The sequence below is a fragment of the Ailuropoda melanoleuca genome, chromosome 3 (assembly GCF_002007445.2).
Source record: "Ailuropoda melanoleuca isolate Jingjing chromosome 3, ASM200744v2, whole genome shotgun sequence".
Lineage (NCBI taxonomy): Eukaryota > Metazoa > Chordata > Mammalia > Carnivora > Ursidae > Ailuropoda > Ailuropoda melanoleuca.
This window is the reverse complement of record NC_048220.1, coordinates 1,442,422-1,451,989: the sequence shown is the minus strand read 5'-3', so window position 1 is coordinate 1,451,989 and position 9,568 is coordinate 1,442,422.

Sequence of the window (9,568 nt, the reverse complement as noted above, 5' to 3'; positions counted from 1 at the left end):
TCCTAGTTCTTATGTTCCATAGATGAGAGAAATCATATGATAATTGTCTTTCTCTGCTTGACTTATTTCACTTAGCATTATCTCCTCCAGTGCCGTCCATGTTGCAGCAAATGTTGAGAATTCGTTCTTTCTGATAGCTGAGTAATATTCCATTGTATATATGGACCACAGCTTCTTAATCCAGTCATCTGTTGAAGGGCATCTCGGCTCCTTCCATGATTTGGCTATTGTGGACAATGCAGCTATGAACATTGGGGTGCATATGGCCCTTCTCTTTACTACGTCTGTATCTTTGGGGTAAACACCCAGTAGTGCAATGGCTGGGTCATAGGGTAGTTCAATTTTTAACTTTTTAAGGGACCTCCACACTGTTTTCCAGAGTGGCTGTACCAACTTGCATTCCCACCAACAATGTAGGAGGGATCCCCTTTCTCCACATCCTCTCCAACAATTGTTGTTTCTTGCCTTGTCTATCTTTGCCATTCTAACTGGCGTAAGGTGGTATCTCAGTGTGGTTTTGATTTGAATTTCCCTGATGGCTAATGATTTTGAACATTTTTTCATGTGTCTGTGCCATTTGTATGTCTTCATTGGAAAAGTGTCTGTTCATATCTTCTGCCCATTTTTTGATTTGTTTATTTGTTTCTCTTATTTCTTTAAATTATACCTATTCCATCTTAAAAATGGCATTACCTGCATTACCTCCTTATTATAAGAAACAAACTGAGGGTTGCTGGGGGGGAGGTTGGCAGGGGGGCTGGGTCAACTGTGTGATAGGCATTAAGGGAGGCCCTTGATGTAATTAGCCCTGGGTGTCCTATGTAACTGCTGAATCAGTAAACTCTACCTCTGAACCTAATAATACACGGTATGTTTATTAATTGATTTTAAATAAGTTAAAAAATGGTGTTACCTGTTTGGAAAACAAATCAGTGGCAGAGTTGGGCAAACATAAGCCTGCTGGTGAGTCACCTGTAGACCTTCCTGCCTGAGATCTTCTCTTAGGCTCCCTTTTTCTGAGTGACTCCCCAGTTAAATATATGGCATTGTGTGGACATTAAAGGATAGGCAGAAAAGGTCTGAACACTTTTTTCCATTTTGGGAAAAAAAAAGGAGCACAGAGGGTACTGGGAGTCTCAGCATGTCTTTGGGGTTCTATCTCTGAAGGCAATTAGCTATCAGTCCCAAAATGTTACAGAGATGTAGACAATGAAAAACACACTTCCCTGGATTTTAGTAATGAACTGAGATAACACATTAACTGTTTTCAGTAGACTGTTTAAAAGTGATCCTCAATGACATAATTAAGCAATTTGTTAATTATATATCCTATAAGTTTTGCCACTCTTTAGTTTATTCATTCACAGTATAAATACGCACCATCGCTGTTTGGGTTATTAGGTAATTGGCACAAAGGAAAATCGGAAAGAATTAAGACAATACTCTTTATCAGTCTGATATTAATGTGTGTGCCTTTTATTACAAAAATAGTGAGAAGGGAATGCAATGATGGGTAACAAAGATATACAGGACTGTTAAACTGTACACTAATTGTTCTATTAAAGCTGTATACAATATATGAACATCTTAAACACATTTTAAAAGCAATTTGTGAATAAAATTCAATAATACCTTAAAAATCAATGTATTACTTTAAAGTATAAAACATTTACCTTTAGGCAGCATCATATATCAAAAGTAAAATCAGTGAAGCAATCAATAGGAAAGCATAATAAAATCATATAAGAAGTTACAACATGATATATACATATTTAAAATTGTTTTCTTTTAAAAGTGTGAACATGATATTTCTGTGAAATAGTATTCAAATACTATACACGGGACATACAAAGAGAAATAGAGGGGTGCTTGGGTGGCTCAGTCTTTAAGCATCTGCCTTCAGCCCAAGGTGTGAAGGTTGAGCCCTGCATAGATTTCCCTGCTCTGCTTGGAGCCTGCTTCTTCATCTCCCATTCCCCCTGCCTGTGTTCCCTCTCTAGCTGGCTGTGTCTCTCTTTGTCAAATAAATAAATGAAATCTTGAAAACAAAACAAAACAAAAAACAAAGAGAAATAGAAAACAGAAAAAGTGATTAATTTTGATTTATTAATTTCTATTAACGTTGCACATTTTTGTGGACCTTTATTTCTGTGTGGTGTATGATGTTTCTTTTTCAGAGGGGTTTCGTTCCTTTCTATTTTGTAATTTGTTTTTCTTACAATTTGAATTACTTTAATCAGTTACCACCTCCCTGAAAATTTACTAGGTTGTTTTTATGACTTCATGTTTTATTATGATGATTTACAGGATATTTCTCATTTCATCTTAAAAAAGACCCGTACAGTACAAATGCTCATTGGCTAGAACAAGCCCTCTGGGTGTATTCTATCCTACCTCACCAAACACATTTTACTTTTTCCATTCTCTACTCTACCAAGTCTATTGTATTTCTTCTTAAGGACATTACTATTGTTATTTTTCTTCTTCTAGAAAACTGTACTCCTCCTTCTTTTTAACCAATATTTACTGATATTTACAAGAGTAAACCAATATTTACAAGTGCTTTTTTTTCCTTAAGAAAACAATATCTTCTCGGAGAGCTTTCTCAATTCAACTTTCCTCCAATACATTTGTAGTCCATTACTCTGTTTTATAGTCTAATCAGTACTACATCTTGATTCATTTCTTCATTTTATCCAACAGCCAAAATGTTCTTGAATGTCTAGTTTTAAGCACAACTTCTTTAATTAATGTTCATTTATTTATTTATTATTTATTTAATTTTTCTTTTTATTGTATTTTATCTTTTTATTTAAATTCAGTTAGTGAACATATATTACATCCTTAAATCAGATGCAGTGTTTGATAATACATCAGTTGCATATAACCTGCACAGCTCATCACATCATGTGCTCTTCTCAATAAAAATAGTAGTGGTGTCCCATTTTTTTCTTTTTTTATAATAATAATTTTTATTATATTATGTCAGACACCATACAGTACATCCCTGGTTTTGATGTAAAGTTTGATGATTCATTAGTTGCGTATAACACCCAGTGCACCATGCAATATGTGCCCCTTGTTACTACCCATCACTGGCCTATTTCATTCCCCCACCCCCATCCCCTCTGAAGCCCTCAGTTTGTTTCTCAGAGTCCATAGTCTCTCATGTTTCATTCCCCCTTTTGATTACTCCCCTTTCTTTACCCTTTCTTCTCCTACCCATCTTCCTAGTTCTTATGCTCCATAGATGAGAGAAACCATATGATAATTGTCTTTCTCTGATTGACTTATTTCCCTTAGCATTATCTCCTCCAGTGCCATCCATGTTGCAGCAAATGTTGAGAAATCATTCTTTTTGATAGCTGAGAAATATTCCATTGTATATATGGATTACATCTTCTTAATCCAGTCATCTGTTGAAGGGCATCTCAGCTCCTTCCACAACTGAGCTATTGTGGACAATGTTGCTATGAACATTGGGGTGCATATGGCCCTTCTCTTCACTACATCTGTATCTTTGGGGGTAAATACCCAGTAGTGCAATGGCCGGGTCATAGGGTAGCTCAATTTTCAACATTTGAAGGGACCTCCACACTGTTTTCCAGAGTGGCTGTACCAATTTGCATTGCCACCAACAGTGTAGGAGGGAACCCTTCTCCACATCCTCTCCAACAATTGTTGTTTCTTGCCTTGTCTATTTTTGCCCTTCTATCTGGCATAAGGTGGTATCTCAGTGTGGTTTTGATTTGAATTTCCCTGATGGCTAAGGGTTGTGAACATTTTTTCATGTGTCTGTTAGCCATTTGTATGTCTTCATTGGAAAATTGTCTGTTCATATATTCTGCCCATTTATGATTTGTTTGTTTCTTTTGTTGAGTTTGAGAAGTTCTTTGTAGATCTTGGATACCAGTCTTTTATCTGAAGTGTCATTTGCAAATATATTCTCCCATTCCATGGGCTGCCTCTTAGTTTTTTTGACTATTTCCTTGGCTGTGCAGAAAGGTTTTGTCTCGATGCAGTCCCACAAGTTCATTTTTTCTTTTGTTTCTCTTGCCTTTGGAGATGTGTCATGAAAAAGGTTGCTGTGGCCGATGTCATAGAGGTGGCTACCTATGCTTTCCTCTAGGATTTTGAAGGATTCCTGTCTCACATTGAGGTTTTTCATCCATTTGGAGTTTATCTTCGTGTATGGTGTGAGAGAGTGGTCAAGTTTCATTCTTTTGCATGTAGCTGTCCAATTTTCCCAGCACTATTTATTGAAGAGACTGTCATTTTTCCACTGGGTGTTTTTTTCCTGCTTTATCAAAGATTAGTTGCCCAAAGAGCTGAAGGTCCATTTCTGGGTTCTCTATTCTGTTCCATTGGTCTATGTGTCTGTTTTTGTGCCAGTACCATGCTGTCTTTGTGATCACAGCTTTGTAGTACAACTTGAAATCTGGCATTTTGATGCCCCAGATGAATATGGATGTCAAAATTCTCAACAAGATCCTAACTAATAGGATCCAACAGTACATCAAAAGGATTATCCATCATAACCAAGTGGGATTCATCCCTGGTATGCAAGGGTGGTTCAACATTCACAAATCTATCAGTGTGATAGATTATATCAGCAAGAAAAAGGCAAGAATCATATGATCCTCTCAATAGATGCAGAAAAAGCATTTGACAAAATACAGCATCCTTTCTTGATTAAAACCCTTCAGAAACAAAAAGGGATAAAAGTTATCCAAATCGGCAAAAGAGCCATCTATGAAAAGCCTACAGCAAATATCATTCTCAATGGGGAAAATCTGGAAGCCTTTCCCTTAAGATCAGGAACATGACAAAATGCCCACTCTTGCCATTATTATTCAACATAGCACTAGATGTACTTGCAACATCAATCAGACAACAAAAAGGGATAAAAGTTATCCAAATCGGCAAAAGAGAAGTCAAAATCTGTCTTCGCAGATGCCATGATACTCTATATGGAAAACCCAAAAGAATCCACTCCCAAACTTATAGAAGTTATAGAGCAATTCAGTAATGTGGTGGGATACCAAATAAATGCTCAGAAATCAGTTGCATTTCTATACACGAACAATGAGACTGAAGAAAGAGAAATGAGGGAATCCATCCCATTTACAATAGCAGCAAAAATCATACGTTATCTTGGAATTAACTTAACCAGATTGGTAAAGGATCTATATTCTAGAAACTACAAATCACTCTTGAAATACATTGAAGAAGACACAAAAAGATGGAAAAATATTCCATGCTCATGGATTGGAAGAATTAACATAGTTAAAATGTCTCATTTTTTCTTTTCATGTTTCCCGTTTTTATTTGATGTCTAATTAGTTAACATATAGGGTACTATGGGCTTTAGGAGTAGAATTTCGTGATTCAGCACTTTTAAGTAACACCCAGTGCTTAACACAAGTGCACTCCTTAATGCCCTTCACATTTGCCTGATCCTCCCACCAAACTCCGTTCATCAACCTCAGTTTTTTCTCTATAGTTAAGAGTACCTTATGGTTTTCCTCCCTCTCTCTTTTTTTCCTTCTCCTATGTACATCTGTTTCATTTAACAAATTTCACATGGGAGTGAAATCATATGGTATTTGCCTTTCTCTAATTGACTTATTTCACTTAGCATAATATCAATAATGTATATTTAGATTGTATTAATTTACTCTTTATGACCCTGATAGCTTTCCAATTTTATCCACCTTTCTGTGGTGCCACACATGTTTTGACTGCTTTCTATGTGCATTGTGCCTTCATTTTTATTTACACTTTAAATAAAGTGTAATAGGTATGTTTCCTTTTTAATAGGTATGTTTCCTTTGGCTTGAATATTGAATTTCTATTGCGTATTATTATTTTTCATGTTTTCAGAAGTTTAGTTTACTAGAAATTTTATTTGTCACAATAGAAACTTACATTTTTACATTAACTTACATTTTTCATACACACACACTTGTTTTTCCTTAAAAGAAATGTTATGTGTTAATTTTTTTTTCTATCCTCTCCCATGTTTTATGTTGAATCTTTGGGGAATTTAGTTTCAGATTTTACAAACATATTACGTATATGAATCTATATGAAATGTTATTCAGATATGAATAATAATATTACATATCTCTACACTCAATTTACTTGTTATAAAACAAATTACAGTGAGAGAAGGGAAAATAGCAGAAGTGTAGGAGACCCTTGTTTCAGTTGGTCCCTTGAATTCAGCTAGATATGTATCATAGCATTCTGAACACCTGTGAATTCAAGCTGAGATATAAGAAAAGAATTGCAGCAGTTCTACAAATAGAAAAGTGACCAGTTTTTGCAAGGTGGGAGGTTTGGAGAAGTGAATCTGAAGGGATGTATAGGAAGATAAACCATGGGGGGTCAGGGAGGCTGTTTAGCCAGCTACTGGAAAGTGATGCAGCAGAGTGCAAAATTGGAAATTTTAGAAGTCTGCTCTTGTAGAGGGACTCCCTGCCTGAAAGGTGCTCAGGTGGCCAACTGGGGCGGAATTCTAGGTGGGACAGTGTGTTCTCAGCATCCCCAGGGTCACAAAAAGAATGGAGATACCTGAGTCAGTGGAGTTCCCATTCATTGGAGTTGGGAAGCCCAGTACAATCAGCTAGTCTGGGAATGGGCTCTTAGCTCTATGTTGCCATAAACCAGGAACTGGGCACATTCTAGTGACCCCTCTCCAAGCAGGGGCCCAGCGAGTGGCAGAACTGCAGTGAAATCCCCATCCCTCCCATGGGAGGAGCAGTGTGGGCGAGACCACAATTCAGAAAGGCTTCCCAAGCAGGGACCCAGCAAGCAGCAGAACCCTGGGGAGAACCCCTATCTTTCCCAAGGGAGGATTGGCACTGGTGCACAGGGCAAGAGTCCGCAGAGTTGCTACACACAAGTGATCGATTGCTTTTCCCTGAGGGTACACTGAAGAGTGGCCTTGATCTGTCAGCTCCAGGGCTGGAGATCAGGACACCACCATTTTCATTTTCATCGTCTAAAGCAGCACAGAAAGCCTTCAGGGAACAAAAGCCACATAGAGAAACCTGAAGCAGCTTACACCGAACCCAGCCCCCTGGCCAGGGTGGTGTAAATCAGTCCACACAAAGACACCTGAGAATCAGTGCAATAGGCCCCTCCCCAAGAAGACCAGCAGAAACATCAGGCTAATACCAAGTTTTTGAGCCTCACAGAACTGAAATCTGAAAAAATCCTGTGCTAGGAGAAAATACTATATAGAAATCAAAGAGTGTTTTTTTTCTCATGATTCTTTAGTCTTTCAGTTAAAAATTTTCTTTTTCTTTTTCTTCCTTTTCAAATTCCTTTTCTTATTTTATCAACTCTTTCTGAAGTCTTTCTCTTAGTTTTTATTTTTACATTTAAATTTTATGGATGTATTCTTTATTTTGGGCTTCCTTCCACTTTACTCAATTTTTTTTTTGTAAAACAAAACAAAGACACCTGAGAATCAGTGCAACATGCCCCTCCCCTAGAAGACCATTGTGATCATCAGGTGAATACCAAGCGCAGATCACTCAGAATTGAACAACTCCTGTCCTAGGAGGAAATATAGGATTTGAGGGTATTTTTCATGATTCTTTACTCTTTCAGTTGAAATTTCATTTTTCTTTTTTTCTTTTTTCCCTTTCGAACTACTTTTTTTATCAACTATTTTTAAAGCTTTTTAATTTGCATCTTACATATACATTTTATAAATATATTCTTCATATTTGGCTTCTTTCATTGCATTGATTGTGTGTGTGTGTATATATATATATATATGTATATATATACTTAATGTTTTTCTTTCCTTATGATTTTGGGATCAAGTGAAAACAATAAAAAAAAAATAAAATAAAAAACAGAAATACAGCCAGGGCCAAGTGAATCACCCTATTCTGTCTCCATGTTTGATTATATTCTTTTTTGACCTTTTTTCCCTTTTTGGTTTCTGATCTCTTTTGATTTGTCTATTGTATATTTCAATAGGGTCATGGTTGATAGTTTTATTTTATTACATTTTTATTTATGTATTTTGTTGTTGTTGTTCTCCTGTTCATCTATTCCTCCCTGGACAAAATGACAAGAAGGAAAAATTCCCAGAAAATAGAATAAGAGGCAGTACTCACTGTCAGAGCCTACATAAACATGGATATTGGTACAATGCTGGAGCTAGAATTTAGAATAATGAGTATAAAGATACTAGCTGGGCTTGAAAAGAGCACAGACAATCCCTTTCTGGAGAAATAAAATAACTAAGATTGAATCAGGTTGAAATCAGAAAGGGTATTGTTGAGATGCAATCAATAATGGAGGCTCCTGCAGCTAGGATACCTGAGGCACAAGGGAGAGTCAGTGACATAGAAGACAAAATGATGGAATGTAAGGAAGCTGAGGAAAAGAGAGAAAAACAACTATTAGAGCAAGAGGTGGGGCTTCAAGAAATCAGTGAAACCATAAAAAAAAAATATTAGAATAATTGTTGTATTAGAGGAAGAGGAAAGACAGAAAGAGAGAGACAGAAGGTATATTTGAGCAAATCATAGCTGAGAACTTCCCTAATCTGGGTAAGGAAACAGGCTTTCAAGTCCAGGGCATAAAGAGAACCCCCCTCAAAATCTATAAAAACACATCAACACCCCAACATATAATAGTGAAGCTTGCACATTTCAGAGAGAAAGAGATAATCCTGAATGCAGCTTGAGACAAGAAGTCCTTAGCTTACAAAGGTGGAAATGTTAGACAGGCAGAACACCTATCCACAGAGACCTAGGAGGCCAGAAAGGGCTGGCATGATATATTCAGACTACTCCATGAGAAAACCATGCAGCCACGAATACTTTATCCAGCAAGGCTGTCATTCAGAATGGAAGGATAGATAAAGAGCTTCCCAAACAGAAACTAAAACATGATGTGATGAGCACTGGGTGTTATACTTAACTAATGAATCAATGATCTCTACATCAAAAACTACTGATGTAGTATATGTCATCTAATTGAATTTAAATGAAATAAATAAGAGGAGGAGGCAAGATGGTGGCGTAGTAGGAAACCCCATTTTAACCATTTCCCTGAATTTAGCTGGATATGTATCAAAACATTTTCAACACCCACAAAATCAGCCTGAGATGTAAAAATATATATCCGGATCTCTACAAGCAGAAAAATGACTGCTTTTTGCAAGGTAGAACATGGGGAGTCATGAATCAGCAGGGAAATTTTGGAAGATAGACAGAAGTGGGATCCCTCCCACTTCTCCATAAGCTGGCTCCTGGGAAGTGAGCATATACTTGGAATCCTTAGAAATCTGCTCTAATGAAAGACATTCCTCTCTGAAAGGGGCTCCTGAAGTTAAAAAGCTACAAACTGAGGGTATCAGAGGGGGTGGGGGAATGGGATAGGCTGGTGATGGGTATTAAGGAGGGCACATATTGCATGGTGCACTGGGTATTATACCCAAGTAAGGAATCATGGAACTTTACATCAAAAACTAGGTGTGTACTGTATGGTGACTAACATAATATAAGAAAAAATATTAATTAAAAAAAGCAGAAATCTA